Source organism: Sinocyclocheilus grahami, unplaced genomic scaffold (genome assembly GCF_001515645.1).
Source record: "Sinocyclocheilus grahami isolate Dianchi unplaced genomic scaffold, SAMN03320097.WGS_v1.1 scaffold876.1, whole genome shotgun sequence".
Taxonomy (NCBI): Eukaryota; Metazoa; Chordata; class Actinopteri; order Cypriniformes; family Cyprinidae; genus Sinocyclocheilus; species Sinocyclocheilus grahami.
Window position 1 is genome coordinate 45786 of NW_015506055.1, and position 6000 is coordinate 51785.

The following is a 6000-nucleotide window of genomic DNA, read 5'->3' on the forward strand; positions in this document are numbered from 1 at the left end:
CTTTGAGGGAGAAAATATAGATTTTGCAAAAACAAGATAGGGCCAGACAGGAACACAGACACACAGTTGGGTCTCGTCCAGCTGTTTGATCAAATCCTTCTGATCTGACCTTTGACCCAGTGGTCAGAACACTTCCCTGCTATTTTCCTCTACTTCCGACAGCTGGGTAAAGCCCAAGATCAGATTTCTGCTGACCTGTAGAGTGTCATCCTCATATTTCATCCTTCTTCAGACCCCCACTGCATAATTCTTAGCACATCTCAAAACCAATATGGGACAATCTAGAGATATCATTGACACCATTAAGCAACTTAATACTTTTGTGTTATGTAATTCTCTTATAAATATTCAAGTCCTTGACCATTTGTCAAAAAGCTTCTCAATTAAAATGAAAAGCGAGTCGTGTTTGAGAGCAGAGTGCTCATTATTCTGCAAACACTCAGAGAATATCAACAGACAAGAGAGGAATGAAAAATTAACATCTCATCAGCATGCCCATGCCTGTGTTTGGGAAACGTGCAAGCACTTGGCAAGAGTTCAAGGCAAATACATCGGAGGGAAAGATGATTTCATTAATTAAAAGCAAGTTCACTACTAATCATTGCTTTATATATTGTAACATGTAACAAAATAAAAGTGGATATGGAGATAAGATTTTGTTTAATGTTTTTGAAAGAAGTCTTTCCTGCTCAAAAAGCTGCATTTATTTGATAAAAAATACAGCAACACATAATATTGTGGAGTATTATTACCATTTTAAATAACTGTTTCCTATTTGAATATATATATATATAAAAAAAATTGTTTAAAAAAGAATTTATCCCTGTGATGGTTGAAGTTGAATTTTCAGCAGTCATCATCAGTGGCGGCTTGTCGGGGGAGGCACAGCTTCCCCAAAATGTTGAGGTGAAAATGGGAGGAAGACGATTTAATATTAATAAAATTCACAGTTCATGTCTCAGAATGTGTATTTTTTGTTTGTAATTTCACAGCTGTAATACCATAACATGTTAATGAAGTTGAAAAGCGCCACTTTATCGCGAATGTGCCGAATCTGCTGATGTAATTACAACCGCTAAGTGATAGAGAAGGGGAGGGGGAGGCCGGAGGGGAGGCCGGAGGAGAGCTGAGCTCTCGTGCCTCCATCGGCAAAAAAAATTTGCCAATCACCATTGAGTGTTCACTTTCAGCGCTGAGGAGTGTTGAGAAAAGAAACCTCGCAAGGGAGGCTAGCCTTCCTTATTGGTATATCAACCAATCATCATAGAGACGTAATTACGTGATATTAGTTTGAACGTTTCCCGCTGCACTGATAATGTACCAAGTACTTATGATGAGTAGCGATTAGGGCTGTCAAAATGACTACTTAAATATAATCAAAATTCTAATTATATTTGAATTTAAAAGGCATAATTTCAGTTAGGGGGAAAAAAGATTTTGTCTTCTCTCCTGAGGCCACAAGAGGACGCATTGAGCAAAATATTATGAACGTTTCTTCAAAGCGTAATAAAATAACACGACTATCTTTGAAAAAAAAAAAGGGCATAATGTTTAAAATAATGTTTATAAACCATATATAATTAATAAAGTTGCTTAAACAATTAGGAAAAAAACAACAGCACCATGCATGTATGTATAGTTTAATACAAAGGACCGAAAACCAATCACAAAGAGTAGGCTACTTTCTTCATTTAAAAACATGAGATACAGTGGGATGGGGGAAAACCGCCATAAAGTCTTGACATGTGTTTTTTTAAAGTTGAACTTGAATTAATTTTACATGGCTTTCTAAACATGCCGCTCTCTGCGAGACGCGAGTGCAACGCTGATAGATGTCTCTCTAGAAAATGTGATAAATATGCGTTTGGTGTGAACAGCTTGGTTTCAATTTTGCCGTAAACAACATCATCTCCACACTGATGCTCTCGTTTTCTACAATATATGAATGAACAACGTAGCAACTGTAGTGGGTTCAACTGGATAGGCTAACAAAAGCATTCAAATGCAATCAATGACACATACATCGTCATCGCATCTCGTGCGCCACTGATAAGGCTACCTGACGGCTGACGCAGACCTTAAATTCGAAAAAAAAAAATTTATTCGACGAATTTTCGAAATTTGAGGGGGGGTTTTTTGACAGCCCTAGTAGCAATATTGAATATTTGATCGCCAACAGATTTACCAAGCTGTCATTCAAACAGTAGGCTATATATACACAAATTAAAAAAGGGAAAACACGCCTAAGCTGGATATAGGCTACAGCAGTCGGCTTAATTAAATGGTAGGGCTGCTCGATTATGGCAAAAATCATAATCAGGATTACTTTGGCCAATATTGTAATCACGATTATTTAACACTATTATGAGGGGGCCATATGACCATAACTTTATATGAGTGATTTATTTAAAGATAGTGATACATATCAAATATACATTTCCTGTAAATAAGGTTGCTATGACTTCTACATTGTAGAGACCAGCGGAATTTCAAACAAAAACAAAACGTCCTCAATTATTGAAAATAATTAAACTGTCAGTAATAAAAAAAGCAAAAGGACTAATACAATAGAATAAAAATATACAAATGAAAAACTGTGCTTTAATGTTTTTTATGCAAGTCTCAAGCAGTTTACAGCCTAATACAGAAATGAAAAGTCAAAGGTAAAATAAAACAGCATAGTATTCACTTGAAGAATTTAACTTTTTTGTTTCTTATTAAAGCTACAAAAGTCCTTCACTCAAGAGCAGTGTGTGATTTTGGATTTGTCTTTTGTTGTTTGATTAATATTAAGCACACAGTCGCAGCAGATAAATAGCCCGCTGTCACTTTAACAGCCGCATGGATCCAATTTACCGTTACACGCGTATTTTCATTCTCAACTTTTTACGTTCATTTATTACATGACCAACGAAGGTAGGCTATACATGAATAATCACGAAGTGCCGCATTTTGACACATTTTTGCGTGTATTTGACCATTTAGGTGCACACCTTGAGCTAAAAGATGACTTGTCCGTGTTCTGTCCCGTCTCGGAGCGCATATATCTTCCTGAGGTGCAGCGCAAGTTCTTTCACGCTTTTAAAAACATGAATAAATACACTTCTATAAATCAAGCACGCCCCATTTTGCAAAAGTCACATTACATGATTGTACTTTGCACATGAAAATTGGTTTTATGGAGGAACGAAAACACAGCGCTAGAAAAGGGGGCGGAATGGGGCGCAATAATCGTAAAAATCTAGCTTATTGTATTTTCATAATCGTTGGAGGCCAAAATCGAAATTCGATTAATTGCACAGCCCTATTAAATGGCACAACAGGCAGCTCTCTTTTAACACAGACTTTTAAGAAGGGATGGATGTTTGCTTCAAGTGATAGGCCAGGTAAGTGAAATTATATTATCTTGCTGTATGTGTGTCTTTTTCTTTACGTTTTCTGACTAAAAGCAACCAAAAAGCCATTTTAAAGTGGTTAAGCAAATAATAATAATAATATCCCAGACCAAAACAATTAGTGTGCCTCCTCTATTTTAAAACCCACAAGCCAAGACTGGTCATCATTGCTCCATTATTCAGTGTCACTTGATTCTTCAGAAATCATTCTAATATGCTGATTTGGTTTTCAGGAAACATTTATTATTATTTTCAAAGTTTAAAAAGTTGTGCTGCTTAATAATGAATAGAAAGTATTTCATTATAACTGCCACTGCCATACAGTCACTTTTGACAAGTTTGTGTGTTTTGAATTGTGTCCTTGCTGAATAAGAAAAAAAAAAAAAAAAGTAGTTTATGACACAAATGCAGTTGGTCATTGTGCTCAGAATGAATGAAATGCACAAGATAAACTTTAAACCAGACTGAATGCAGTCCGATCAGATGCCTTATTCATCATTCAGTCAGGAGGGACAGATAGAGACTGTGGGTGGCACAGCATATCTTAACAGATTCTAGACAGGGGAGTCATGACTTCTTCAGAGTTCATCCTCTGTTGGCCGGCGCCAGTCCGTCCAACGTCTCTATCAAAGCAGAGGCATCTTATTCCACCAGAGCAGAGTCCTATCAGCGCTCTGATGAATGAGGATGAATTCCAGACTAAATAACTCCCACCATAACTCTCTCACACAGTCACCCCTCTTTCAATTATTTTCAATTGTTATTTCAAACAAAATGAAATAGCGTCCCTTCCCATGTCAAAGGGCCAAAATAAATAGCCTCTGCAACTTACGTTTATTTAAAAGTTCAACTTTTATGGAGCTTTGGAGAGAGCCTCTCTAAAATTTCGTCTGATATTTCTACCGATTTGTTTGTGTACTTGTTGATACTGAAAAATTCCTAAAAATTATGAAAACATGGAATAGTTGGATAAAAGAGACTATCAAAACTCCTTAACCCCTTTGATTAAATGTGTATAACATGAGGGAAAGAGAGGAGTGAAATCTCAGAAGCTAAAAAAAAAAAAGTGTGAAAAGGAAATGTTCTCTTTAATAATAACAGTAATGGTGGGGAATGCTTTGGATTTTTGGCATTACATTATAGTGACCTCGCCTGCTCCCATTTATGTGGATTCTGGTCTGTGGTGGAAAGTAGGAGCATGTCAGCGCTTTCTCAAACACATTTCAATTCTTTCCCCTACAATAACACTGGAGCCCCCTAATGGACTGACTTAACCACCGAGATGGACGACTGTTCCTGCAATCCTTTCATTCATCCATAAACCCATATGCAAATAATGCACTTACTAAAACCTTTTATAATACGTACAACTTGCTTAGATAACTCATGATTAAAGGATGAAATCAAAACTTGAATTGTGGCTTTTATTTTATCATTATTTTATTGTCTAACTCTGAAGAGGTCCAAAACTTCCCACCCACTGGCTAGCAAGTATCAAAGCAATATTCATGTCTATGAAGTAACTCTTGCCATTGTCAATCCCACGATGATTTCTTCAATATGTCCCACCCTTGCAAACTTGCATCAACACATCAAGGGGTCTCACATCAAGGGGTCACATCAAAAAAACTAATTGCAAAGCTTGCTCACAGCATTCCAGAAATTCAAAGGTCCATGTATTTAATTAAAACAAAATTTGCCCGACCTCAGTTAATTCATCTAGGTCTCAGTAAAATCCCACTAGAAAAACAAGAGAAGAATACATTCATCTGGCCCAATATTGCATTTGCCTGAGGGAAACACCTGAAACAACAAAGCCAACACAACTCAAAAGTACACAAAACACTCTGATGAGAATGAGAAGAGTTGATCAGTGTTAATCAGAAGAACAGAAGTAGGGCTGAACGATTAATTGCATTTGCGATATCGCGATATGAAAAAACGTGATTTTTCAATCGCAGAGGCTGCGATTACACTCGGTCACGTGACACGTGAGAGTAAAGAGGTGTGTTCGACTTGAAGATCGATCGGTGTATGACATCAAAGTACGGCGAGAGAAAGCAAGGAGACGTCTGCGCTCTCTGCTCTAGCACTTTGATGACACACACCCATCGATCTAAGCAGCGCTGCTTCAAGTCGAGTGCAGGCCATCAGCAGAAAACACAGGCGCGGGAAGTGGGGGGGCTGCAGCACCCCCTGTTTTTTTCTGTGGGGAACTGTTTAACTGTTGGGAATAAAAAAAAAAATCGGAGTGTCTATTTACACTAAGTGCAAATAGCACGCCTTGTTGGCAGAGGCTATTTACACTAATTTCACCCACTAACGTGTGATTGGGCTAGTCAACACTACAAAAGACAATCATCAATCAACAGATTCAATGGCGCAGATGGTAAAGTGTATGTCATGCTCCTTTTGACACGATCGACCTGGGTTCGAATCTGCCTTTTGGCTGACTTTTTTTCTGCCTTTCCAAATTTCAAACCACATCAGAAAAGCATTTATTTTTAATAAAAATTAAGGAAATAATCAAAAAGTTGAAAAAGTATCAGGTAGGGTTGGTAGGTGTAGGGAGGGCTTTTGTCCCAATAAGGTGGCATCCATGGAG